Here is a 27,737-nt window from a genome sequence, read left to right on the forward strand (position 1 = left end):
GTGGGCGGGGCTCGGGTGTGTTTTGGAGGGTGGGTGGGCTGGGGGGGGGGGCCTGGTCCATGGATCCTCCTCCCAGCCCTGACCTTGGGTTATGGGCCAGGCACCGGTGTAAGCAGAAGGCCGCGGTGAGGTGCAACCGTTCCCCTTCGTGGACCCGTGGTGGAGGCCGCGCTCATCCTTGAAAAAGGCGATCCAGACGTTCCTTTGCAAGGAAACAGCATCGGGAACTCAGGACAGGGCAAGATATCTTGTGGCTTTGTTTTTCGTTCCTTGCAGTTCTTCTCCTTATGGGAGCTCTTAACGTCAGTACTTGAAGGAGTTGGAACCTCTTCAGGTTGTGCCTTCCTTCCCCTTGTTCTCAGTCCAGTGGTGTGACCCAGGCCGATGGAGATTTCAGGGTGTGCCTAAGGGGCTGCTGTGTCGTCCATTTCCACGTGCCGGGGCGGGTGGGCGAGCACCCGAGGCTCGCCGCCGCCGCCGCCGCCGCCGCCGCCGCCGCTGCCGCCCCCGCGGCCCCCTTCACGCAGCGGTACACCCGGCCACACGGGCACGCCGCCATGCGCACGCTGAGCATACTGACACACACTGGCACGGGGACGCGGACACGCACATTCCCGGGCGGGCTCTCCAAGCGGGACACGCAGCCAGGCCCTTGGGGGTGGCGTGGGTTGGTCACCTGTGGACGGGCCTGCTCAAGCAAGGCCTGTGAACCTGGAGCCTGGCCTGTTTACCCAGATAGATGGGGACTCCCACATTGGAGGAGAGTCGGTGGCCGTCCTCCGCAGAATGGTGGCCCTGTGTGGGGCCCCGCGACTCGGAGATGTTTGGTGGTGGCCTTGCCAAGGCCCCTGTGGGAGAGCACGGGCTGGGCTGCCTGCCATAGAGTCGGTGCTCGTGTGAGTGCTTGGTTCCCCATTCTGGGGAGCCCCCTGGATGCGGCCCTGTGGCTGCAGGTCGGGTGGGCCATTTCTGGCTGCTTTGTCGGGTCCTGGCAAGGCGGGTGGTGACCTCAGGCTGTAGCTACAGGCCTTGGGGGGAGGCCACGAAGGGACCCGCAAGCCAGCGCGGGAGGGGTGGGGTGGGGGACAGTGGGGGAGAAAGCTTGTTCAGGGGAGGTCCTATGGATGTAAACCATCCCCGCAGAGTCAGAGTCACAGAGGTGGGCTTAGGTGTCCCTTGCCACTTACCTCGCCGGAGAGCAGGGGGCAAGAAAAATGGGGTAGGATAAATGGAAGGGGAAAGGCCCGGCAGGGTGTCAGGCCTCCTGGTCCCCAGTCATTTAGCCCTGCTTAGTGATTTGGTATTCAGCTGGAGTCCCCTTGCCAGGTGTGTGTGTATATGAAACACATATGTATTTCTATATATGCATATACATATACATGTATATATTTATGTGTGTATTCTTATGCATACATATATTCTTCCCCTCTCTCGTTCTCCTTTCCCTGTAATGGGGTGTGTAAGTGTGTCGCTGTGGTGGTGGTGTTGCTGTCCTTTCTTGTCCCCTGAACTCCAGTGCCTTGTGAATTTTCGTGTTTTGCGTGTTGAGGGGCACTGGCTGTGGGGGCCTCGTTTTGGTTTTTACTTTGTCCTTTTGCTTTCTGAGTACCTCTGTGTGCTTCCGTGTGGGCCCGTGGGCCCGCGGGGGCGCGCGCGCGAGGGTGTGTGTGTGTGTGTGTGTGTGTGTGTGATAGAGAGAGAGAGAGAGAGAGAGGAGAGAGCGGGAGAGCGCGAGAGTGTTGTTGTTGTGGTAGCTGCTGTTGTTGTTTTGTTTTGTTGTTGTTGTTTTGTTTTAACCTTAGATGTGGCTGAGGACCAAGACCTGAGGTGGTTGGGATGAAGGGGGAGGGGGCAGGGTCCGGATTCAGTTGGCATACGTGGAGCCATACTGCCATCAAGCGGAAATTGTTTCTGTCCAAGGCAGCCGCCTGGGCTCCAGTGGTGAGGAAAGCCCAGGAGTTGAGGAGGAGCTGGCTTGGGGCGGGTGAGGGGTGAGGGCAGAACGGGGCAGAGAGGGAAGGGGAAGCGGTGGGCCCTGTGTCCAGGGACACCTGGACACCTGGCTCCTGGCCTTCCCTTCACCTGTGTGCTGGATCCCAGATTGGACCCTGGCTCCGGAGCTGAGGAAGTCACTCAGAAGCCCCAGGGGCAGCCTGAGATGGCTGAGCCCGGAAGTTGCCTGGGACTGCCAAGCGCCATTGGCCGGGCCCGGAACCTCTAAACTGCCTCGGCTCCCGGTGAGGAAAGGGAAAGGGGCCTCCTGATCCCCTCGTGGCCCCAGGCAGGGCACTCCCCACAAAGGACACCAGAGGAAAATACCCGCCCTGGTCCCCTTGGGCAGTGGAGAGTTGCTTCCCCTGGGCCCACCCCAAAATGGCTGACAGGGAAGCTCCGCCCCCCCCTCCCCCAGGCTGTTTGGCCTTGGGGCTGCCTGCTGTATCCCCAGGGTCCCCAGAACCCTGCTTCCCGACTGGGTCCCACTGGCAGGCACAATTCCTTCGAGGCTTCTGAGGCCTGATGGGCCTGAGACCCCGGCTTGGGCAGGGCCCAGACAATCCAGGGCATCCCTGCTGACGTTCCCTCCCACCGCCCCCACGGGGGGGGGGGGGGGGGGGCGGGGGGCCTGGAGGAAGACTGGTTGCTGCTGCCTGGGCTTTTCAGAGACAGTTTCCGCTGGATGGCACTGTGGCTCCAGAGATGGCAAGTCACCCCTTTCCCTGCCCCCACTGAGCCTTCCTCTTCCCCCTTTGGCTGCCAGACACTGGGTGGAGAACCACCACCAGCACCACCACCAGCACCAGCAGCACCACCACCACCACCACCACCAGCACAGCACCACCACCACCCCTGCCCTTCTCCAGCCTCCTCTAGCCTCTGCCTTCTCTCCTGCTCTCCGGCTCTCCGTCCCCCTCCTCATCCAAGCCACAGAGCACCCATCTCAACTCTGGCTGGGCTCCTGGCCAACTTGACCACTTTGGGGCAAACCTGCAAGTGTAACTAGGCCTTTTTTTTTTGTTTGTTTGTTTTGTTTTTTCTTTTTCTTTTCCTTCAAGTTTTTCCTTTGACTCCAGTTAGTTTAACGTGCGGCTCGTTGCATTCCTCTCGGGTGTCTAATATACTGATTCAGTAGTTCCCTAGGTCACCTGGTGCTCATCTGGACTCTGTGCACTGGCTAATCCCCAGTGACCTGTTTCACCACCCCCACCTTCTCCCATTGGGTAACCATCAGTTCTCTGTAATTCAGAGTCCGCCTCTGGATCTCTTCCCCCACCCCCCCCACCCCTCCACCCCCGCACCTTTGTGTTTTCTTCTTAAATTCCCCACATGAGTGAAATCGTAAGGTATTTGTGTTTGTCCGCCTGACTCAGTTTGCTTAGCCTTCTACTCTCGGGCTCCATCCATGTCCTTGGAAATGGGAAGATCTCATCCCCTTTTTATGGCTGAATGATATTCCTGTGTGTGTGCCCGCGCTCTCGCGTGCGTGTGCGCGTCCGCGTCCACGTCCCGGCACACGTATGTACCACATCTTCTTTATGCACTCGTCAGTCCGATGGACACTTGGGCTGCTCCCCTCTTCTTGGCTATTGTAAATAACTCTGCGGTAAACATAGGGGCGCGTGTGTCCCTTTGAACTAGTGTTCTTGTATCCTTTGGTCAATTATCCGGTCCTGCGATTGCTGGATGGCAGGGTCGTTCTAGTTTACCTTTTCGAGGAACCTCCGCGCTGCTCTCCACTGTGGCTCTGTTCCCAGGTTGGGCTCCCACCAGCAGTGCGCCAGTGTTCCTTTTCTTCCCCATCCTCGCCGGCACCTGTTGTTTCTTGTGTTACCGATTTTTAGCTAGGCGTTTCTTGACTCCGTTCGTCCTGCTGGTTCACGGTGAACACAGATGACCCTCAAGAGATCCCACCAGTAGGCTTACGGATTTTTCTTGGACTTTGAATCTTCAGGCTCCCCCTGGCCTCTGGCTTGTCTGCACCACACCTGTCCCTTGGCAGCCAGCTCTCTTCTCCTGAAGCCTCATGGTTCAGTGGGCCAAAGAATGGGCCAGAGGGCAGCCAGGCCCCACGGGGGTCCAGAACCTGTTGACCGGTCTTGCAGAACGCGGTCCTGCGGAGGGTCACGAGGCTCTGAGGGCCACCAGCTGCCTCCCTCCGTGGAACCCCGGGCACTGGTTTGTGCCCAGGGGTGGGCGGTGAGCGGTGGGCCTTTTCGGAGATGGGATGGGTTACAGAGGTGGGCCTCCCGGAAGGCCACTTGGCATCTCTGATGGAGCGCAGTGTGTCCTTCCCCAAATGCCTCTGTTCACAAGTTCCAGTCGGGGGTCTCTCTGAGCGCCTCGCCCCACTCCCCCACCCCCACCCCCACCCCACCCCACCCCACCCCCGTTGGCTTTGGCGGCCAGGATCCCTGGTTTCAATTCTGCACAGGGAGCTCCACCATAAGACTTGCTGGGTTTTCGTCCAAGGGTCCCTGCGAATTTTTGCCCTTGGGCAGGGGGTGGGGGTTAGGAGGTCCATGGAACTGGGGTTGGGGGCCCCCTTCCGTTTTCGAGGGGCATGTGGCAGAAAGGGGGGCATGTTTGGGGGCTTGGTTGGGTGTATATAGCTCTCTCTGTTCCTCAACCTAAACCGGGATTGATGCCGGCCGGGTATTGGCCCTGGAGAAAGGAATGAGATGGGCCCCTGGGATGGGGGGGGGGGTGGTGGTGGTGGGGGGGGTTGGTTGTGTGTGTGTGTGTGTGTGTGTGTGTGTGTGTGTGTTTGTGCGCGCGCCTGTGCCAGCTGTTGGGGGGGAGGGGCGGTAGAGGGTGGAGTAGGTTGGGTTATCAGGTTATCAGGCAGTCAGTCTTCCAAAACCAGGGAAATGAGGGCTTTTAAGCCCGAGCAGGTTGGGATGCAGAGCAAAGCAGTGGTCACCTCCACCTCGGTGTGATTGTTTAAGGTCATACCCTCATAAGCCATGCCGCCCAGTGCCTGCAGAACGTGATCCTGAAGGTTTTTACGGTTTCCCCAGTGGTTCCCTTCCTGGCCTTTTTGAAAAGCCTTCCTGGATGCCTGAGCCCATGGGAGTTCCACAGGGGAGGGAAAATCCACACCCGCAAGGCAGGGAATTCCAACACTGGGTGGTTAGTATCTTAAGGACTCTTAGAAAGGAGCAGTCACTGTTTGGGACACTCTTCCATTCCAGTCAAGCTATTCCAGGAAGTAGGCCAACCCTTGAAATTGGCGAGAAAAAGGAAACACACGCGAAAACAAGCAGCAGACACCTTGGAAGGTCCCCACCTTCCTGCCAAGCAGGACCTAAGGTGGATCTTTCCCAGACACTAAAGGGCAGGGCGCCTCTGGCACTTCCTGGGAGAAAAAGCAGGGAGAAAGAAGGGCGGGGATCCGGACCAACAAACAAGCGACAGAATCCCCACTCTGCAGCATCTGGGGTCATCTTTGGTTCCTCACATCTGTCTGGATGCAGCCCTCCTCCTCCACACCTTTCCCTGTAGTCACCTGTGCTTACTATCATGAACTCGGGCGCATACCTCCACACCTCCACCCACACCCACACCCACACCCACTCTCGCTCTAGCTCTCCCTCTAGCTCTCGCTCTAGCTGTAGCTCTCGCTCTCTTCCCCCCCCCCCCGCCCCTACACTCACAGGCCCGTGCAAACAGGCACACGGGCAGGCGGACGGGCATACGTGCATACACAGCTTTATTCAGGTAGACCGGTCTGGGCAGGCCCCCTCACTGACGGCCCCGACACAGCCAGTCTCTGTGCAAAGGAGGCTCAGTGGGCCCGACAGACGCCCTTCCTTGTTGTTCCCCTTTCCTTCCTCCCTGCCCCTTTCTGTTTGGCCTCCCACTCCTGAGTTGGGCCCTAGAGCATGGCAAAACAGGCCTCTCTCTGGACAGGGCTCAACCCCTCGCCTAAGTGGCTGAGACTTTGCCTTGGCTGATGGCTCTTCCCCTAGGAAGCCACGGCTGGCTGGCTCCACAGGTCCAGCTGGGGCGCAGTGCCTTTTGAGGTCACATTCGTTCTTCTCCTGCACTAGGGTTCCTCCTTTGCTCTCTCTCCGCTTTTGACTCCTTACTTTCGCGTCTTTACTGGCATTCTTCCTCTGCGCGTGTCCCCACGTTAACCTTTACTGGTGCTATGGAAGTGAACGTGGCCCCCGTGGATTGGGGGAGCAAGGGGCATCGCCTTACGACCATCCCTTGACCGTCCCTTTATTGCCGTGGGAGAGAGTAAGTAACTCATCCCTCTCCTCACTCGGGTCCCCGACCTCCCGCTTTTTAAACCCACCCCAGTGTTTCCCCGGGGTGTCCTCCGACCCGACCCTCTCTTTGCCCTGGGTGCATGCCCCGGGCTCTTTGGCTCTTTTGGCCCTATGGCGCGTGCCCGCTCCATATTCAGGGTGTGGTTGGGCCTCTCCTTTGGCCCTCTCTGTGCCCTCCAGGGCGACCTCCGGGTCAGGACCCTTGATGGCACTCAGGAGGGCTCCTTTGGCAAGAGGCTGCCTGGTGGGCGGTGGGCCCTTTTCCTGGCGGGGCCGCCTGTAGCTTGTGTCTCCTTGTCATTCCTTGTGCCTGTTAGCCCCACAGTGAGGCGCGCCTGGACTGCATCTAGGACAGCATTGGCCGGAGGCACGGTGGATGGTGGTGACCTTCTGCTTCTCTCTTTTCCTTTCACTTTCTACACTAAGCCCAGTGGTGGGGTCGGGGGTGAGGGTGTGGGGCTTGGTGGGAGTGATGGGTGTGCTAGGGGCCCAGAGGGGTGGAGGGGGGCAGGGGCTGTGGGCGGGGCTCGGGTGTGTTTTGGAGGGTGGGTGGGCTGGGGGGGGGGGCCTGGTCCATGGATCCTCCTCCCAGCCCTGACCTTGGGTTATGGGCCAGGCACCGGTGTAAGCAGAAGGCCGCGGTGAGGTGCAACCGTTCCCCTTCGTGGACCCGTGGTGGAGGCCGCGCTCATCCTTGAAAAAGGCGATCCAGACGTTCCTTTGCAAGGAAACAGCATCGGGAACTCAGGACAGGGCAAGATATCTTGTGGCTTTGTTTTTCGTTCCTTGCAGTTCTTCTCCTTATGGGAGCTCTTAACGTCAGTACTTGAAGGAGTTGGAACCTCTTCAGGTTGTGCCTTCCTTCCCCTTGTTCTCAGTCCAGTGGTGTGACCCAGGCCGATGGAGATTTCAGGGTGTGCCTAAGGGGCTGCTGTGTCGTCCATTTCCACGTGCCGGGGCGGGTGGGCGAGCACCCGAGGCTCGCCGCCGCCGCCGCCGCCGCCGCCGCCGCCGCTGCCGCCCCCGCGGCCCCCTTCACGCAGCGGTACACCCGGCCACACGGGCACGCCGCCATGCGCACGCTGAGCATACTGACACACACTGGCACGGGGACGCGGACACGCACATTCCCGGGCGGGCTCTCCAAGCGGGACACGCAGCCAGGCCCTTGGGGGTGGCGTGGGTTGGTCACCTGTGGACGGGCCTGCTCAAGCAAGGCCTGTGAACCTGGAGCCTGGCCTGTTTACCCAGATAGATGGGGACTCCCACATTGGAGGAGAGTCGGTGGCCGTCCTCCGCAGAATGGTGGCCCTGTGTGGGGCCCCGCGACTCGGAGATGTTTGGTGGTGGCCTTGCCAAGGCCCCTGTGGGAGAGCACGGGCTGGGCTGCCTGCCATAGAGTCGGTGCTCGTGTGAGTGCTTGGTTCCCCATTCTGGGGAGCCCCCTGGATGCGGCCCTGTGGCTGCAGGTCGGGTGGGCCATTTCTGGCTGCTTTGTCGGGTCCTGGCAAGGCGGGTGGTGACCTCAGGCTGTAGCTACAGGCCTTGGGGGGAGGCCACGAAGGGACCCGCAAGCCAGCGCGGGAGGGGTGGGGTGGGGGACAGTGGGGGAGAAAGCTTGTTCAGGGGAGGTCCTATGGATGTAAACCATCCCCGCAGAGTCAGAGTCACAGAGGTGGGCTTAGGTGTCCCTTGCCACTTACCTCGCCGGAGAGCAGGGGGCAAGAAAAATGGGGTAGGATAAATGGAAGGGGAAAGGCCCGGCAGGGTGTCAGGCCTCCTGGTCCCCAGTCATTTAGCCCTGCTTAGTGATTTGGTATTCAGCTGGAGTCCCCTTGCCAGGTGTGTGTGTATATGAAACACATATGTATTTCTATATATGCATATACATATACATGTATATATTTATGTGTGTATTCTTATGCATACATATATTCTTCCCCTCTCTCGTTCTCCTTTCCCTGTAATGGGGTGTGTAAGTGTGTCGCTGTGGTGGTGGTGTTGCTGTCCTTTCTTGTCCCCTGAACTCCAGTGCCTTGTGAATTTTCGTGTTTTGCGTGTTGAGGGGCACTGGCTGTGGGGGCCTCGTTTTGGTTTTTACTTTGTCCTTTTGCTTTCTGAGTACCTCTGTGTGCTTCCGTGTGGGCCCGTGGGCCCGCGGGGCGCGCGCGCGAGGGTGTGTGTGTGTGTGTGTGTGTGTGTGTGATAGAGAGAGAGAGAGAGAGAGGAGAGAGCGGGAGAGCGCGAGAGTGTTGTTGTTGTGGTAGCTGCTGTTGTTGTTTTGTTTTGTTGTTGTTGTTTTGTTTTAACCTTAGATGTGGCTGAGGACCAAGACCTGAGGTGGTTGGGATGAAGGGGGAGGGGGCAGGGTCCGGATTCAGTTGGCATACGTGGAGCCATACTGCCATCAAGCGGAAATTGTTTCTGTCCAAGGCAGCCGCCTGGGCTCCAGTGGTGAGGAAAGCCCAGGAGTTGAGGAGGAGCTGGCTTGGGGCGGGTGAGGGGTGAGGGCAGAACGGGGCAGAGAGGGAAGGGGAAGCGGTGGGCCCTGTGTCCAGGGACACCTGGACACCTGGCTCCTGGCCTTCCCTTCACCTGTGTGCTGGATCCCAGATTGGACCCTGGCTCCGGAGCTGAGGAAGTCACTCAGAAGCCCCAGGGGCAGCCTGAGATGGCTGAGCCCGGAAGTTGCCTGGGACTGCCAAGCGCCATTGGCCGGGCCCGGAACCTCTAAACTGCCTCGGCTCCCGGTGAGGAAAGGGAAAGGGGCCTCCTGATCCCCTCGTGGCCCCAGGCAGGGCACTCCCCACAAAGGACACCAGAGGAAAATACCCGCCCTGGTCCCCTTGGGCAGTGGAGAGTTGCTTCCCCTGGGCCCACCCCAAAATGGCTGACAGGGAAGCTCCGCCCCCCCCTCCCCCAGGCTGTTTGGCCTTGGGGCTGCCTGCTGTATCCCCAGGGTCCCCAGAACCCTGCTTCCCGACTGGGTCCCACTGGCAGGCACAATTCCTTCGAGGCTTCTGAGGCCTGATGGGCCTGAGACCCCGGCTTGGGCAGGGCCCAGACAATCCAGGGCATCCCTGCTGACGTTCCCTCCCACCGCCCCCACGGGGGGGGGGGGGGGGGGGCGGGGGGCCTGGAGGAAGACTGGTTGCTGCTGCCTGGGCTTTTCAGAGACAGTTTCCGCTGGATGGCACTGTGGCTCCAGAGATGGCAAGTCACCCCTTTCCCTGCCCCCACTGAGCCTTCCTCTTCCCCCTTTGGCTGCCAGACACTGGGTGGAGAACCACCACCAGCACCACCACCAGCACCAGCAGCACCACCACCACCACCACCACCAGCACAGCACCACCACCACCCCTGCCCTTCTCCAGCCTCCTCTAGCCTCTGCCTTCTCTCCTGCTCTCCGGCTCTCCGTCCCCCTCCTCATCCAAGCCACAGAGCACCCATCTCAACTCTGGCTGGGCTCCTGGCCAACTTGACCACTTTGGGGCAAACCTGCAAGTGTAACTAGGCCTTTTTTTTTTGTTTGTTTGTTTTGTTTTTTCTTTTTCTTTTCCTTCAAGTTTTTCCTTTGACTCCAGTTAGTTTAACGTGCGGCTCGTTGCATTCCTCTCGGGTGTCTAATATACTGATTCAGTAGTTCCCTAGGTCACCTGGTGCTCATCTGGACTCTGTGCACTGGCTAATCCCCAGTGACCTGTTTCACCACCCCCACCTTCTCCCATTGGGTAACCATCAGTTCTCTGTAATTCAGAGTCCGCCTCTGGATCTCTTCCCCCACCCCCCCCACCCCTCCACCCCCGCACCTTTGTGTTTTCTTCTTAAATTCCCCACATGAGTGAAATCGTAAGGTATTTGTGTTTGTCCGCCTGACTCAGTTTGCTTAGCCTTCTACTCTCGGGCTCCATCCATGTCCTTGGAAATGGGAAGATCTCATCCCCTTTTTATGGCTGAATGATATTCCTGTGTGTGTGCCCGCGCTCTCGCGTGCGTGTGCGCGTCCGCGTCCACGTCCCGGCACACGTATGTACCACATCTTCTTTATGCACTCGTCAGTCCGATGGACACTTGGGCTGCTCCCCTCTTCTTGGCTATTGTAAATAACTCTGCGGTAAACATAGGGGCGCGTGTGTCCCTTTGAACTAGTGTTCTTGTATCCTTTGGTCAATTATCCGGTCCTGCGATTGCTGGATGGCAGGGTCGTTCTAGTTTACCTTTTCGAGGAACCTCCGCGCTGCTCTCCACTGTGGCTCTGTTCCCAGGTTGGGCTCCCACCAGCAGTGCGCCAGTGTTCCTTTTCTTCCCCATCCTCGCCGGCACCTGTTGTTTCTTGTGTTACCGATTTTTAGCTAGGCGTTTCTTGACTCCGTTCGTCCTGCTGGTTCACGGTGAACACAGATGACCCTCAAGAGATCCCACCAGTAGGCTTACGGATTTTTCTTGGACTTTGAATCTTCAGGCTCCCCCTGGCCTCTGGCTTGTCTGCACCACACCTGTCCCTTGGCAGCCAGCTCTCTTCTCCTGAAGCCTCATGGTTCAGTGGGCCAAAGAATGGGCCAGAGGGCAGCCAGGCCCCACGGGGGTCCAGAACCTGTTGACCGGTCTTGCAGAACGCGGTCCTGCGGAGGGTCACGAGGCTCTGAGGGCCACCAGCTGCCTCCCTCCGTGGAACCCCGGGCACTGGTTTGTGCCCAGGGGTGGGCGGTGAGCGGTGGGCCTTTTCGGAGATGGGATGGGTTACAGAGGTGGGCCTCCCGGAAGGCCACTTGGCATCTCTGATGGAGCGCAGTGTGTCCTTCCCCAAATGCCTCTGTTCACAAGTTCCAGTCGGGGGTCTCTCTGAGCGCCTCGCCCCACTCCCCCACCCCCACCCCCACCCCACCCCACCCCACCCCCGTTGGCTTTGGCGGCCAGGATCCCTGGTTTCAATTCTGCACAGGGAGCTCCACCATAAGACTTGCTGGGTTTTCGTCCAAGGGCCCCTGCGAATTTTTGCCCTTGGGCAGGGGGTGGGGGTTAGGAGGTCCATGGAACTGGGGTTGGGGGCCCCCTTCCGTTTTCGAGGGGCATGTGGCAGAAAGGGGGGCATGTTTGGGGGCTTGGTTGGGTGTATATAGCTCTCTCTGTTCCTCAACCTAAACCGGGATTGATGCCGGCCCGGTATTGGCCCTGGAGAAAGGAATGAGATGGGCCCCTGGGATGGGGGGGGGGGTGGTGGTGGTGGGGGGGGTTGGTTGTGTGTGTGTGTGTGTGTGTGTGTGTGTGTGTGTTTGTGCGCGCGCCTGTGCCAGCTGTTGGGGGGGAGGGGCGGTAGAGGGTGGAGTAGGTTGGGTTATCAGGTTATCAGGCAGTCAGTCTTCCAAAACCAGGGAAATGAGGGCTTTTAAGCCCGAGCAGGTTGGGATGCAGAGCAAAGCAGTGGTCACCTCCACCTCGGTGTGATTGTTTAAGGTCATACCCTCATAAGCCATGCCGCCCAGTGCCTGCAGAACGTGATCCTGAAGGTTTTTACGGTTTCCCCAGTGGTTCCCTTCCTGGCCTTTTTGAAAAGCCTTCCTGGATGCCTGAGCCCATGGGAGTTCCACAGGGGAGGGAAAATCCACACCCGCAAGGCAGGGAATTCCAACACTGGGTGGTTAGTATCTTAAGGACTCTTAGAAAGGAGCAGTCACTGTTTGGGACACTCTTCCATTCCAGTCAAGCTATTCCAGGAAGTAGGCCAACCCTTGAAATTGGCGAGAAAAAGGAAACACACGCGAAAACAAGCAGCAGACACCTTGGAAGGTCCCCACCTTCCTGCCAAGCAGGACCTAAGGTGGATCTTTCCCAGACACTAAAGGGCAGGGCGCCTCTGGCACTTCCTGGGAGAAAAAGCAGGGAGAAAGAAGGGCGGGGATCCGGACCAACAAACAAGCGACAGAATCCCCACTCTGCAGCATCTGGGGTCATCTTTGGTTCCTCACATCTGTCTGGATGCAGCCCTCCTCCTCCACACCTTTCCCTGTAGTCACCTGTGCTTACTATCATGAACTCGGGCGCATACCTCCACACCTCCACCCACACCCACACCCACACCCACTCTCGCTCTAGCTCTCCCTCTAGCTCTCGCTCTAGCTGTAGCTCTCGCTCTCTTCCCCCCCCCCCCGCCCCTACACTCACAGGCCCGTGCAAACAGGCACACGGGCAGGCGGACGGGCATACGTGCATACACAGCTTTATTCAGGTAGACCGGTCTGGGCAGGCCCCCTCACTGACGGCCCCGACACAGCCAGTCTCTGTGCAAAGGAGGCTCAGTGGGCCCGACAGACGCCCTTCCTTGTTGTTCCCCTTTCCTTCCTCCCTGCCCCTTTCTGTTTGGCCTCCCACTCCTGAGTTGGGCCCTAGAGCATGGCAAAACAGGCCTCTCTCTGGACAGGGCTCAACCCCTCGCCTAAGTGGCTGAGACTTTGCCTTGGCTGATGGCTCTTCCCCTAGGAAGCCACGGCTGGCTGGCTCCACAGGTCCAGCTGGGGCGCAGTGCCTTTTGAGGTCACATTCGTTCTTCTCCTGCACTAGGGTTCCTCCTTTGCTCTCTCTCCGCTTTTGACTCCTTACTTTCGCGTCTTTACTGGCATTCTTCCTCTGCGCGTGTCCCCACGTTAACCTTTACTGGTGCTATGGAAGTGAACGTGGCCCCCGTGGATTGGGGGAGCAAGGGGCATCGCCTTACGACCATCCCTTGACCGTCCCTTTATTGCCGTGGGAGAGAGTAAGTAACTCATCCCTCTCCTCACTCGGGTCCCCGACCTCCCGCTTTTTAAACCCACCCCAGTGTTTCCCCGGGGTGTCCTCCGACCCGACCCTCTCTTTGCCCTGGGTGCATGCCCCGGGCTCTTTGGCTCTTTTGGCCCTATGGCGCGTGCCCGCTCCATATTCAGGGTGTGGTTGGGCCTCTCCTTTGGCCCTCTCTGTGCCCTCCAGGGCGACCTCCGGGTCAGGACCCTTGATGGCACTCAGGAGGGCTCCTTTGGCAAGAGGCTGCCTGGTGGGCGGTGGGCCCTTTTCCTGGCGGGGCCGCCTGTAGCTTGTGTCTCCTTGTCATTCCTTGTGCCTGTTAGCCCCACAGTGAGGCGCGCCTGGACTGCATCTAGGACAGCATTGGCCGGAGGCACGGTGGATGGTGGTGACCTTCTGCTTCTCTCTTTTCCTTTCACTTTCTACACTAAGCCCAGTGGTGGGGTCGGGGGTGAGGGTGTGGGGCTTGGTGGGAGTGATGGGTGTGCTAGGGGCCCAGAGGGGTGGAGGGGGGCAGGGGCTGTGGGCGGGGCTCGGGTGTGTTTTGGAGGGTGGGTGGGCTGGGGGGGGGGGCCTGGTCCATGGATCCTCCTCCCAGCCCTGACCTTGGGTTATGGGCCAGGCACCGGTGTAAGCAGAAGGCCGCGGTGAGGTGCAACCGTTCCCCTTCGTGGACCCGTGGTGGAGGCCGCGCTCATCCTTGAAAAAGGCGATCCAGACGTTCCTTTGCAAGGAAACAGCATCGGGAACTCAGGACAGGGCAAGATATCTTGTGGCTTTGTTTTTCGTTCCTTGCAGTTCTTCTCCTTATGGGAGCTCTTAACGTCAGTACTTGAAGGAGTTGGAACCTCTTCAGGTTGTGCCTTCCTTCCCCTTGTTCTCAGTCCAGTGGTGTGACCCAGGCCGATGGAGATTTCAGGGTGTGCCTAAGGGGCTGCTGTGTCGTCCATTTCCACGTGCCGGGGCGGGTGGGCGAGCACCCGAGGCTCGCCGCCGCCGCCGCCGCCGCCGCCGCCGCCGCTGCCGCCCCCGCGGCCCCCTTCACGCAGCGGTACACCCGGCCACACGGGCACGCCGCCATGCGCACGCTGAGCATACTGACACACACTGGCACGGGGACGCGGACACGCACATTCCCGGGCGGGCTCTCCAAGCGGGACACGCAGCCAGGCCCTTGGGGGTGGCGTGGGTTGGTCACCTGTGGACGGGCCTGCTCAAGCAAGGCCTGTGAACCTGGAGCCTGGCCTGTTTACCCAGATAGATGGGGACTCCCACATTGGAGGAGAGTCGGTGGCCGTCCTCCGCAGAATGGTGGCCCTGTGTGGGGCCCCGCGACTCGGAGATGTTTGGTGGTGGCCTTGCCAAGGCCCCTGTGGGAGAGCACGGGCTGGGCTGCCTGCCATAGAGTCGGTGCTCGTGTGAGTGCTTGGTTCCCCATTCTGGGGAGCCCCCTGGATGCGGCCCTGTGGCTGCAGGTCGGGTGGGCCATTTCTGGCTGCTTTGTCGGGTCCTGGCAAGGCGGTGGTGACCTCAGGCTGTAGCTACAGGCCTTGGGGGGAGGCCACGAAGGGACCCGCAAGCCAGCGCGGGAGGGGTGGGGTGGGGGACAGTGGGGGAGAAAGCTTGTTCAGGGGAGGTCCTATGGATGTAAACCATCCCCGCAGAGTCAGAGTCACAGAGGTGGGCTTAGGTGTCCCTTGCCACTTACCTCGCCGGAGAGCAGGGGGCAAGAAAAATGGGGTAGGATAAATGGAAGGGGAAAGGCCCGGCAGGGTGTCAGGCCTCCTGGTCCCCAGTCATTTAGCCCTGCTTAGTGATTTGGTATTCAGCTGGAGTCCCCTTGCCAGGTGTGTGTGTATATGAAACACATATGTATTTCTATATATGCATATACATATACATGTATATATTTATGTGTGTATTCTTATGCATACATATATTCTTCCCCTCTCTCGTTCTCCTTTCCCTGTAATGGGGTGTGTAAGTGTGTCGCTGTGGTGGTGGTGTTGCTGTCCTTTCTTGTCCCCTGAACTCCAGTGCCTTGTGAATTTTCGTGTTTTGCGTGTTGAGGGGCACTGGCTGTGGGGGCCTCGTTTTGGTTTTTACTTTGTCCTTTTGCTTTCTGAGTACCTCTGTGTGCTTCCGTGTGGGCCCGTGGGCCCGCGGGGCGCGCGCGCGAGGGTGTGTGTGTGTGTGTGTGTGTGTGTGATAGAGAGAGAGAGAGAGAGAGAGAGGAGAGAGCGGGAGAGCGCGAGAGTGTTGTTGTTGTGGTAGCTGCTGTTGTTGTTTTGTTTTGTTGTTGTTGTTTTGTTTTAACCTTAGATGTGGCTGAGGACCAAGACCTGAGGTGGTTGGGATGAAGGGGGAGGGGGCAGGGTCCGGATTCAGTTGGCATACGTGGAGCCATACTGCCATCAAGCGGAAATTGTTTCTGTCCAAGGCAGCCGCCTGGGCTCCAGTGGTGAGGAAAGCCCAGGAGTTGAGGAGGAGCTGGCTTGGGGCGGGTGAGGGGTGAGGGCAGAACGGGGCAGAGAGGGAAGGGGAAGCGGTGGGCCCTGTGTCCAGGGACACCTGGACACCTGGCTCCTGGCCTTCCCTTCACCTGTGTGCTGGATCCCAGATTGGACCCTGGCTCCGGAGCTGAGGAAGTCACTCAGAAGCCCCAGGGGCAGCCTGAGATGGCTGAGCCCGGAAGTTGCCTGGGACTGCCAAGCGCCATTGGCCGGGCCCGGAACCTCTAAACTGCCTCGGCTCCCGGTGAGGAAAGGGAAAGGGGCCTCCTGATCCCCTCGTGGCCCCAGGCAGGGCACTCCCCACAAAGGACACCAGAGGAAAATACCCGCCCTGGTCCCCTTGGGCAGTGGAGAGTTGCTTCCCCTGGGCCCACCCCAAAATGGCTGACAGGGAAGCTCCGCCCCCCCCTCCCCCAGGCTGTTTGGCCTTGGGGCTGCCTGCTGTATCCCCAGGGTCCCCAGAACCCTGCTTCCCGACTGGGTCCCACTGGCAGGCACAATTCCTTCGAGGCTTCTGAGGCCTGATGGGCCTGAGACCCCGGCTTGGGCAGGGCCCAGACAATCCAGGGCATCCCTGCTGACGTTCCCTCCCACCGCCCCCACGGGGGGGGGGGGGGGGGGGCGGGGGGCCTGGAGGAAGACTGGTTGCTGCTGCCTGGGCTTTTCAGAGACAGTTTCCGCTGGATGGCACTGTGGCTCCAGAGATGGCAAGTCACCCCTTTCCCTGCCCCCACTGAGCCTTCCTCTTCCCCCTTTGGCTGCCAGACACTGGGTGGAGAACCACCACCAGCACCACCACCAGCACCAGCAGCACCACCACCACCACCACCACCAGCACAGCACCACCACCACCCCTGCCCTTCTCCAGCCTCCTCTAGCCTCTGCCTTCTCTCCTGCTCTCCGGCTCTCCGTCCCCCTCCTCATCCAAGCCACAGAGCACCCATCTCAACTCTGGCTGGGCTCCTGGCCAACTTGACCACTTTGGGGCAAACCTGCAAGTGTAACTAGGCCTTTTTTTTTTGTTTGTTTGTTTTGTTTTTTCTTTTTCTTTTCCTTCAAGTTTTTCCTTTGACTCCAGTTAGTTTAACGTGCGGCTCGTTGCATTCCTCTCGGGTGTCTAATATACTGATTCAGTAGTTCCCTAGGTCACCTGGTGCTCATCTGGACTCTGTGCACTGGCTAATCCCCAGTGACCTGTTTCACCACCCCCACCTTCTCCCATTGGGTAACCATCAGTTCTCTGTAATTCAGAGTCCGCCTCTGGATCTCTTCCCCCACCCCCCCCACCCCTCCACCCCCGCACCTTTGTGTTTTCTTCTTAAATTCCCCACATGAGTGAAATCGTAAGGTATTTGTGTTTGTCCGCCTGACTCAGTTTGCTTAGCCTTCTACTCTCGGGCTCCATCCATGTCCTTGGAAATGGGAAGATCTCATCCCCTTTTTATGGCTGAATGATATTCCTGTGTGTGTGCCCGCGCTCTCGCGTGCGTGTGCGCGTCCGCGTCCACGTCCCGGCACACGTATGTACCACATCTTCTTTATGCACTCGTCAGTCCGATGGACACTTGGGCTGCTCCCCTCTTCTTGGCTATTGTAAATAACTCTGCGGTAAACATAGGGGCGCGTGTGTCCCTTTGAACTAGTGTTCTTGTATCCTTTGGTCAATTATCCGGTCCTGCGATTGCTGGATGGCAGGGTCGTTCTAGTTTACCTTTTCGAGGAACCTCCGCGCTGCTCTCCACTGTGGCTCTGTTCCCAGGTTGGGCTCCCACCAGCAGTGCGCCAGTGTTCCTTTTCTTCCCCATCCTCGCCGGCACCTGTTGTTTCTTGTGTTACCGATTTTTAGCTAGGCGTTTCTTGACTCCGTTCGTCCTGCTGGTTCACGGTGAACACAGATGACCCTCAAGAGATCCCACCAGTAGGCTTACGGATTTTTCTTGGACTTTGAATCTTCAGGCTCCCCCTGGCCTCTGGCTTGTCTGCACCACACCTGTCCCTTGGCAGCCAGCTCTCTTCTCCTGAAGCCTCATGGTTCAGTGGGCCAAAGAATGGGCCAGAGGGCAGCCAGGCCCCACGGGGGTCCAGAACCTGTTGACCGGTCTTGCAGAACGCGGTCCTGCGGAGGGTCACGAGGCTCTGAGGGCCACCAGCTGCCTCCCTCCGTGGAACCCCGGGCACTGGTTTGTGCCCAGGGGTGGGCGGTGAGCGGTGGGCCTTTTCGGAGATGGGATGGGTTACAGAGGTGGGCCTCCCGGAAGGCCACTTGGCATCTCTGATGGAGCGCAGTGTGTCCTTCCCCAAATGCCTCTGTTCACAAGTTCCAGTCGGGGGTCTCTCTGAGCGCCTCGCCCCACTCCCCCACCCCCACCCCCACCCCACCCCACCCCACCCCCGTTGGCTTTGGCGGCCAGGATCCCTGGTTTCAATTCTGCACAGGGAGCTCCACCATAAGACTTGCTGGGTTTTCGTCCAAGGGCCCCTGCGAATTTTTGCCCTTGGGCAGGGGGTGGGGGTTAGGAGGTCCATGGAACTGGGGTTGGGGGCCCCCTTCCGTTTTCGAGGGGCATGTGGCAGAAAGGGGGGCATGTTTGGGGGCTTGGTTGGGTGTATATAGCTCTCTCTGTTCCTCAACCTAAACCGGGATTGATGCCGGCCCGGTATTGGCCCTGGAGAAAGGAATGAGATGGGCCCCTGGGATGGGGGGGGGGGTGGTGGTGGTGGGGGGGGTTGGTTGTGTGTGTGTGTGTGTGTGTGTGTGTGTGTGTGTTTGTGCGCGCGCCTGTGCCAGCTGTTGGGGGGGAGGGGCGGTAGAGGGTGGAGTAGGTTGGGTTATCAGGTTATCAGGCAGTCAGTCTTCCAAAACCAGGGAAATGAGGGCTTTTAAGCCCGAGCAGGTTGGGATGCAGAGCAAAGCAGTGGTCACCTCCACCTCGGTGTGATTGTTTAAGGTCATACCCTCATAAGCCATGCCGCCCAGTGCCTGCAGAACGTGATCCTGAAGGTTTTTACGGTTTCCCCAGTGGTTCCCTTCCTGGCCTTTTTGAAAAGCCTTCCTGGATGCCTGAGCCCATGGGAGTTCCACAGGGGAGGGAAAATCCACACCCGCAAGGCAGGGAATTCCAACACTGGGTGGTTAGTATCTTAAGGACTCTTAGAAAGGAGCAGTCACTGTTTGGGACACTCTTCCATTCCAGTCAAGCTATTCCAGGAAGTAGGCCAACCCTTGAAATTGGCGAGAAAAAGGAAACACACGCGAAAACAAGCAGCAGACACCTTGGAAGGTCCCCACCTTCCTGCCAAGCAGGACCTAAGGTGGATCTTTCCCAGACACTAAAGGGCAGGGCGCCTCTGGCACTTCCTGGGAGAAAAAAGCAGGGAGAAAGAAGGGCGGGGATCCGGACCAACAAAACAAGCGACAGAATCCCCACTCTGCAGCATCTGGGGTCATCTTTGGTTCCTCACATCTGTCTGGATGCAGCCCTCCTCCTCCACACCTTTCCTGTAGTCACCTGTGCTTACTATCATGAACTCGGGCGCATACCTCCACACCTCCACCCACACCCACACCCACACCCACTCTCGCTCTAGCTCTCCCTCTAGCTCTCGCTCTAGCTGTAGCTCTCGCTCTCTTCCCCCCCCCCCCCGCCCCTACACTCACAGGCCCGTGCAAACAGGCACACGGGCAGGCGGACGGGCATACGTGCATACACAGCTTTATTCAGGTAGACCGGTCTGGGCAGGCCCCCTCACTGACGGCCCCGACACAGCCAGTCTTCTGTGCAAAGGGGGCTCAGTGGGCCCGACAGACGCCCTTCCTTGTTGTTCCCCTTTCCTTCCTCCCTGCCCCTTTCTGTTTGGCCTCCCACTCTCCTGAGTTGGGCCCTAGAGCATGGCAAAACAGGCCTCTCTCTGGACAGGGCTCAACCCCTCGCCTAAGTGGCTGAGACTTTGCCTTGGCTGATGGCTCTTCCCCTAGGAAGCCACGGCTGGCTGGCTCCACAGGTCCAGCTGGGGCGCGCACTGCCTTTTGAGGTCACATTCGTTCTTCTCCTGCACTAGGGTTCCTCCTTTGCTCTCTCTCCGCTTTTGACTCCTTACTTTCGCGTCTTTACTGGCATTCTTCCTCTGCGCGTGTCCCCACGTTAACCTTTACTGGTGCTATGGAAGTGAACGTGGCCCCCGTGGATTGGGGGAGCAAGGGGCATCGCCTTACGACCATCCCTTGACCGTCCCTTTATTGCCGTGGGAGAGAGAGTAAGTAACTCATCCCTCTCCTCACTCGGGTCCCCGACCTCCCGCTTTTTTAAACCCACCCCAGTGTTTCCCCGGGGTGTCCTCCGACCCGACCCTCTTTGCCCTGGGTGCATGCCCCGGGCTCTTTGGCTCTTTTGGCCCTATGGCGCGTGCCCCGCTCCATATTCAGGGTGGTGGTTGGGCCTCTCCTTTGGCCCTCTCTGTGCCCTCCAGGGCGACCTCCGGGTCAGGACCCTTGATGGCACTCAGGAGGGCTCCTTTGGCAAGAGGCTGCCTGGTGGGCGGTGGGGCCCTTTTCCTGGCGGGGGCCGCCTGTAGCTTGTGTCTCCTTGTCATTCCTTGTGCCTGTTAGCCCCACAGTGAGGCGCGCCTGGACTGCATCTAGGACAGCATTGGCCGGAGGCACGGTGGATGGTGGTGACCTTCTGCTTCTCTCTTTTCCTTTCACTTTCTACACTAAGCCCAGTGGTGGGGTCGGGGGTGAGGGTGTGGGGCTTGGTGGGAGTGATGGGTGTGCTAGGGGCCCAGAGGGGTGGAGGGGGGCAGGGGCTGTGGGCGGGGCTCGGGTGTGTTTTGGAGGGTGGGGTGGGCTGGGGGGGGGGGCCTGGTCCATGGATCCTCCTCCCAGCCCTGACCTTGGGTTATGGGCCAGGCACCGGTGTAAGCAGAAGGCCGCGGTGAGGGTGCAACCGTTCCCCTTCGTGGACCCGTGGTGGAGGCCGCGCTCATCCTTGAAAAAGGCGATCCAGACGTTCCTTTGCAAAGGAAACAGCATCGGGAACTCAGGACAGGGCAAGATATCTTGTGGCTTTGTTTTTCGTTCCTTGCAGTTCTTCTCCTTATGGGAGCTCTTAACGTCAGTACTTGAAGGAGTTGGAACCTCTTCAAGTTGTGCCTTCCTTCCCCTTGTTCTCAGTCCAGTGGTGTGACCCAGGCCGATGGAGATTTCAGGGTGTGCCTAAGGGGCTGCTGTGTCGTCCATTTCCACGTGCCGGGGCGGGTGGGCGAGCACCCGAGGCTCGCCGCCGCCGCCGCCGCCGCCGCCGCCGCCGCCGCCGCCGCCGCCGCCGCTGCCGCCCCCCCGCGGCCCCCTTCACGCAGCGGTACACCCGGCCACACGGGCACGCCGCCATGCGCACGCTGAGCATACTGACACACACTGGCACGGGGACGCGGACACGCACATTCCCGGGCGGGGGCTCTCCAAGCGGGACACGCAGCCAGGCCCTTGGGGGTGGCGTGGGTTGGTCACCTGTGGACGGGCCTGCTCAAGCAAGGCCTGTGAACCTGGAGCCTGGCCTGTTTACCCAGATAGATGGGGACTCCCACATTGGAGGAGAGTCGGTGGGCCGTCCTCCGCAGAATGGTGGCCCTGTGTGGGGCCCCGCGACTCGGAGATGTTTGGTGGTGGGCCTTGCCAAGGCCCCTGTGGGAGAGCACGGGCTGGGCTGCCTGCCATAGAGTCGGTGCTCGTGTGAGTGCTTGGTTCCCCATTCTGGGGAGCCCCCTGGATGCGGCCCTGTGGCTGCAGGTCGGGTGGGGGCCATTTCTGGCTGCTTTGTCGGGTCCTGGCAAGGCGGTGGTGACCTCAGGCTGTAGCTACAGGCCTTGGGGGGAGGCCACGAAGGGACCCGCAAGCCAGCGCGGGGGGGGTGGGGTGGGGGACAGTGGGGGAGAAAGCTTGTTCAGGGGAGGGTCCTATGGATGTAAACCATCCCCGCAGAGTCAGAGTCACAGAGGTGGGCTTAGGTGTCCCTTGCCACTTACCTCGCCGGAGAGCAGGGGGCAAGAAAAATGGGGTAGGATAAATGGAAGGGGAAAGGCCCGGCAGGGTGTCAGGCCTCCTGGTCCCCAGTCATTTTAGCCCTGCTTAGTGATTTGGTATTCAGCTGGAGTCCCCTTGCCAGGTGTGTGTGTATATGAAACACATATGTATTTCTATATATGCATATACATATACATGTATATATTTATGTGTGTATTCTTATGCATACATATATTCTTCCCCTCTCTCGTTCTCCTTTCCCTGTAATGGGGTGTGTAAGTGTGTCGCTGTGGTGGTGGTGTTGCTGTCCTTTCTTGTCCCCTGAACTCCAGTGCCTTGTGAATTTTCGTGTTTTGCGTGTTGAGGGGCACTGGCTGTGGGGGCCTCGTTTTGGTTTTTACTTTGTCCTTTTGCTTTCTGAGTACCTCTGTGTGCTTCCGTGTGGGCCCGTGGGCCCGCGGGCGCGCGCGCGAGGGTGTGTGTGTGTGTGTGTGTGTGTGTGTGTGTGATAGAGAGAGAGAGAGAGAGAGAGAGGAGAGAGCGGGAGAGCGCGAGAGTGTTGTTGTTGTGGTAGCTGCTGTTGTTGTTTTGTTTTGTTGTTGTTGTTTTGTTTTAACCTTAGATGTGGCTGAGGACCAAGACCTGAGGTGGTTGGGATGAAGGGGGGGGGGGGGCAGGGTCCGGATTCAGTTGGCATACGTGGAGCCATACTGCCATCAAGCGGAAATTGTTTCTGTCCAAGTCCAAGGCAGCCGCCTGGGCTCCAGTGGTGAGGAAAGCCCAGGAGTTGAGGAGGAGCTGGCTTGGGGCGGGTGAGGGGTGAGGGCAGAACGGGGCAGAGAGGGAAGGGGAAGCGGTGGGCCCTGTGTCCAGGGACACCTGGACACCTGGCTCCTGGCCTTCCCTTCACCTGTGTGCTGGATCCCAGATTGGACCCTGGCTCCGGAGCTGAGGAAGTCACTCAGAAGCCCCAGGGGCAGCCTGAGATGGCTGAGCCCGGAAGTTGCCTGGGACTGCCAAGCGCCATTGGCCGGGCCCGGAACCTCTAAACTGCCTCGGCTCCCGGTGAGGAAAGGGAAAGGGGGGCCTCCTGATCCCCTCGTGGCCCCAGGCAGGGCACTCCCCACAAAGGACACCAGAGGAAAATACCCGCCCTGGTCCCCTTGGGCAGTGGAGAGTTGCTTCCCCTGGGCCCACCCCAAAATGGCTGACAGGGAAGCTCCGCCCCCCCCTCCCCCAGGCTGTTTGGCCTTGGGGCTGCCTGCTGTATCCCCAGGGTCCCCAGAACCCTGCTTCCCGACTGGGTCCCACTGGCAGCAGGCACAATTCCTTCGAGGCTTCTGAGGCCTGATGGGCCTGAGACCCCGGCTTGGGCAGGGCCCAGACAATCCAGGGCATCCCTGCTGACGTTCCCTCCCACCGCCCCCACGGGGGGGGGGGGGGGGGGGGGGGGCCTGGAGGAAGACTGGTTGCTGCTGCCTGGGCTTTTCAGAGAGACAGTTTCCGCTGGATGGCACTGTGGCTCCAGAGATGGCAAGTCACCCCTTTCCCTGCCCCCACTGAGCCTTCCTCTTCTTCCCCCTTTGGCTGCCAGACACTGGGTGGAGAACCACCACCAGCACCACCACCAGCACCAGCAGCACCACCACCACCACCACCACCAGCACAGCACCACCACCACCCCTGCCCTTCTCCAGCCTCCTCTAGCCTCTGCCTTCTCTCCTGCTCTCCGGCTCTCCGTCCCCCTCCTCATCCAAGCCACAGAGCACCCATCTCAACTCTGGCTGGGCTCCTGGCCAACTTGACCACTTTGGGGCAAACCTGCAAGTGTAACTAGGCCTTTTTTTTTTTGTTTGTTTGTTTTGTTTTTTTTTTTTCTTTTCCTTCAAGTTTTTCCTTTGACTCCAGTTAGTTTAACGTGCGGCTCGTTGCATTCCTCTCGGGTGTCTAATATACTGATTCAGTAGTTCCCTAGGTCACCTGGTGCTCATCTGGACTCTGTGCACTGGCTAATCCCCAGTGACCTGTTTCACCACCCCCCACCTTCTCCCATTGGGTAACCATCAGTTCTCTGTAATTCAGAGTCCGCCTCTGGATCTCTTCCCCCACCCCCCCCACCCCTCCACCCCCGCACCTTTGTGTTTTCTTTCTTAAATTCCCCACATGAGTGAAATCGTAAGGTATTTGTGTTTGTCCGCCTGACTCAGTTTGCTTAGCCTTCTACTCTCGGGCTCCATCCATGTCCTTGGAAATGGGAAGATCTCATCCCCTTTTTATGGCTGAATGATATTCCTGTGTGTGTGCCCGCGCTCTCGCGTGCGTGTGCGCGTCCGCGTCCACGTCCCGGCACACGTATGTACCACATCTTCTTTATGCACTCGTCAGTCCGATGGACACTTGGGCTGCTCCCCTCTTCTTGGCTATTGTAAATAACTCTGCGGTAAACATAGGGGCGCGTGTGTCCCTTTGAACTAGTGTTCTTGTATCCTTTGGTCAATTATCCGGTCCTGCGATTGCTGGATGGCAGGGTCGTTCTAGTTTACCTTTTCGAGGAACCTCCGCGCTGCTCTCCACTGTGGCTCTGTTCCCAGGTTGGGCTCCCACCAGCAGTGCGCCAGTGTTCCTTTTCTTCCCCATCCTCGCCGGGCACCTGTTGTTTCTTGTGTTACCGATTTTTAGCTAGGCGTTTCTTGACTCCGTTCGTCCTGCTGGTTCACGGTGAACACAGATGACCCTCAAGAGATCCCACCAGTAGGCTTACGGATTTTTCTTGGACTTTGAATCTTCAGGCTCCCCCTGGCCTCTGGCTTGTCTGCACCACACCTGTCCCTTGGCAGCCAGCTCTCTTCTCCTGAAGCCTCATGGTTCAGTGGGCCAAAGAATGGGCCAGAGGGCAGCCAGGCCCCACGGGGGTCCCAGAACCTGTTGACCGGTCTTGCAGAACGCGGTCCTGCGGAGGGTCACGAGGCTCTGAGGGCCACCAGCTGCCTCCCTCCGTGGAACCCCGGGCACTGGTTTGTGCCCAGGGGTGGGCGTGAGCGGTGGGCCTTTTCGGAGATGGGATGGGTTACAGAGGTGGGCCTCCCGGAAGGCCACTTGGCATCTCTGATGGAGCGCAGTGTGTCCTTCCCCAAATGCCTCTGTTCACAAGTTCCAGTCGGGGGTCTCTCTGAGCGCCTCGCCCCACTCCCCCCCCCCCACCCCCACCCCCACCCCACCCCACCCCACCCCCGTTGGCTTTGGCGGCCAGGATCCCTGGTTTCAAATTCTGCACAGGGAGCTCCACCATAAGACTTGCTGGGTTTTCGTCCAAGGGCCCCTGCGAATTTTTGCCCTTGGGCAGGGGGTGGGGGTTAGGAGGTCCATGGAAACTGGGGTTGGGGGCCCCCTTCCGTTTTCGAGGGGCATGTGGCAGAAAGGGGGGCATGTTTGGGGGCTTGGTTGGGTGTATATAGCTCTCTCTGTTCCTCAACCTAAACCGGGATTGATGCCGGCCCGGTATTGGCCCTGGAGAAAGGAATGAGATGGGCCCTGGGATGGGGGGGGGGGTGGTGGTGGTGGGGGGGGGTTGGTTGTGTGTGTGTGTGTGTGGTGTGTGTGTGTGTGTGTGTGTTTGTGCGCGCGCGCCTGTGCCAGCTGTTGGGGGGGAGGGGGCGGTAGAGGGTGGAGTAGGTTGGGTTATCAGGTTATCAGGCAGTCAGTCTTCCAAAACCAGGGAAATGAGGGCTTTTAAGCCCGAGCAGGTTGGGATGCAGAGCAAAGCAGTGGTCACCTCCACCTCGGTGTGATTGTTTAAGGTCATACCCTCATAAGCCATGCCGCCCAGTGCCTGCAGAACGTGATCCTGAAGGTTTTTACGGTTTCCCCAGTGGTTCCCTTCCTGGCCTTTTTGAAAAGCCTTCCTGGATGCCTGAGCCCATGGGAGTTCCACAGGGGAGGGAAAATCCACACCCGCAAGGTAGGGAATTCCAACACTGGCTAGTATCTTAAGGATTCATGTCAATGGCAATGCATGAATGTATAATGAAAGATGAGTTTAAGGTCATTTTATTACTATCTTGTAAATAAAGGTTGTTATGATAGTACTCTTCACTCGTCATACTTCCAATAATCAAGGTTTCCATAATCTTTCATTTAAGAAATATGTGGTTAAAATATATTGTTTATGAGACTGGAAATTCTAATACAATACGTATCAAACTGTAAAGTTTTGCTCTTGAAACATTTTATTTATATTAAGTATTAAAATACACCTACATAGGTAAATCCCCTGCATTGTTTGTGGTCCAGAAAAGATCTATGTATACTAAATGTTTTTAAGGGAGAAGTGACTAAGTTCATTTTTTTTTGCAATATAATTCCATGATGCAGTTGGAATATTGGGAAAATTCTATTTTCATATACAAAAGTATTGTGACATTACGTGAATCAAATCAATTACCCTTATGGTATGTATCATATGATTTAACTTGTATTGAAAACCTCTTAGCTAAAACTTTATAGTAAATATTATCACTGTACATTTAAGTGCATAGATAAGAAAACTGTGTGTAGTTTGCTCAAAGAGTTAAAATAGTCCTGCCCTACGACCCAGCAATTGCATTGCTGGGGTTTACCCCAAAGATACAGATCCAGTGAACCACTGGACACCTCCACCCCTATGTTTATAGCAGCAATGTCCACAATAGCCAAACTGTGGATGGAGCCTCAGTGTCCATCGAAAGATGAATGGATAAAGGAGATGTGGTATATGTATACAATGGAACATTACTCAGCCATTAGAAACGACAAATACCCACCATTTGCTTCGACGTGGATGGAACTGAAGGGTATTATGCTGAGTGAAATAAGTTAATCGGAGAAGCACAAACATTATATGGTCTCATTCATTTGGGGAATATAAAAATTAGTGAAAGGGAATAAAGGGGAAAGGAGAGAAAATTAGTGAAAATATCAGCGAGGGTGACAAAACTTGAGAGACACCTAACTCTGGGAAAGGAACAAGGGGTCATGTAAAGGGAGGTGGGCGGGGGTTGGGGTGCCTGGGTGATGGGCACTGATGGGGGCCCTTGGAGGGATGAGCACTGGGTGTTATGCTGTATGTTGGCAAATTGAACTCCAATAAAAATATAAATGCATAGAGAAGACTCTAGAAAGAATTTATACTTGTCTCCTGGAGATAGGAGCACTGGAGAAAGTCAGAAGTTTGGCGGGAAGAGTTGTGTGTATGGTGTTTGCTTTATATATAGCTCCACTATATTCATTTGTCATTTGTTTAAATAAATACATACAGAGTTTCTAAGAAGCGTAAGAATAGGTTGGAAGCTAAGAGTGTCAACATGGAGGCAGTTGATCCATTAAGGAAGCCTAGAATAATAAGTAATGCAGGATAAACATTCCAGCACTTTTTTAAAGGAAAGATTCCTAGGGTGATGGAAAGGTCTTGTCTACGTGACAGATCAATATTCACTGTGCATTGACTCATCAGATATAAAGCCAGATGTCCATTATCAGCATCTTATGACTTAACATTTTATGTTTATGAAAAAATGTTCCAATAATTCTGTTTTTCTTATAACCTACCAGGAAATGGAAAGTGGGGTGTTATCTTCTTAAGTCATATTTGACCTATATTATATGTGCATTTCTCAATATAAATTAATAAATTCTCCTTCTGTGTTTATATCTTTCAGTCTTATGATATAATCAGCATAATTTCATCTCCTGAATTTGGATGAATTCTGGAACATAACCAAGATCAGGCTGTAGACGTCTAAAATTGAAGGCCATGGCCTGGATTCTGATGAATTCACTAAGGCAAACAACCCCTGTGAGATGGTCCTGCAGCATCCATTGAGTGCTATCTTTGGTGACACCCAGTCTTTGTTGTGTAACTTTGAATTCCTATAAATCCTTTAAGGTCCCAATAAATTTTGTTTCTCATTGCTCTGTTAGTTCTGTATATCTACTATCTAGTAAGTTGTGAGTTTTTAGTAAGTGTTTTATAATAACTCCAAATACAAAATATTACAAATTTGAAGTCAAAATATGACTTTTTTCCTATAGATCACCATCTACTCATTTTTTATAGTATGAAAATATAAGGAAAGTGGGGGATTTAAAGTGTAAAATCTGATAAAGAACTTTTCAGTACAT

At 57.3% G+C, this 27,737-nt stretch overlaps 1 protein-coding gene across 49 annotated transcripts in view; it reads left to right on the forward strand.

Moving 5' to 3' along the window:
- LOC129517460 (negative regulator of P-body association) overlaps positions 1 to 27,528 on the forward strand; it is a 112,308-nt gene extending 84,780 nt beyond the window's left edge. For 15 of the 49 annotated variants that reach the window (XR_008666020.1, XR_008666041.1, XR_008666022.1 and 12 more), the window contains 10 exons: positions 101 to 896; positions 2,101 to 2,237; positions 3,950 to 4,194; positions 4,944 to 6,240; positions 6,590 to 6,651; positions 6,889 to 7,684; positions 8,886 to 9,022; positions 10,735 to 13,023; positions 13,373 to 13,434; positions 18,511 to 18,918. The gene's annotated coding sequence lies outside the window, so the exon portion shown is untranslated. Of the gene's footprint in view, positions 1 to 100; positions 897 to 2,100; positions 2,238 to 3,949; positions 4,195 to 4,943; positions 6,655 to 6,888; positions 7,685 to 8,885; positions 9,023 to 10,734; positions 13,024 to 13,372; positions 13,438 to 13,671; positions 13,906 to 15,669; positions 15,807 to 17,518; positions 17,764 to 18,510; positions 18,919 to 20,168; positions 20,234 to 22,509; positions 22,647 to 24,370; positions 24,596 to 25,378; positions 25,540 to 27,274 lie in introns of those variants that run through there. The other 34 variants (XR_008666046.1, XR_008666031.1, XR_008666032.1 and 31 more) reach the window with 34 other exon arrangements.
- Positions 27,529 to 27,737: the final 209 nt, after the last annotated feature.

Source organism: Nyctereutes procyonoides, unplaced genomic scaffold (assembly GCF_905146905.1).
Source record: "Nyctereutes procyonoides isolate TBG_1078 unplaced genomic scaffold, NYPRO_anot_genome, whole genome shotgun sequence".
Lineage (NCBI taxonomy): Eukaryota > Metazoa > Chordata > Mammalia > Carnivora > Canidae > Nyctereutes > Nyctereutes procyonoides.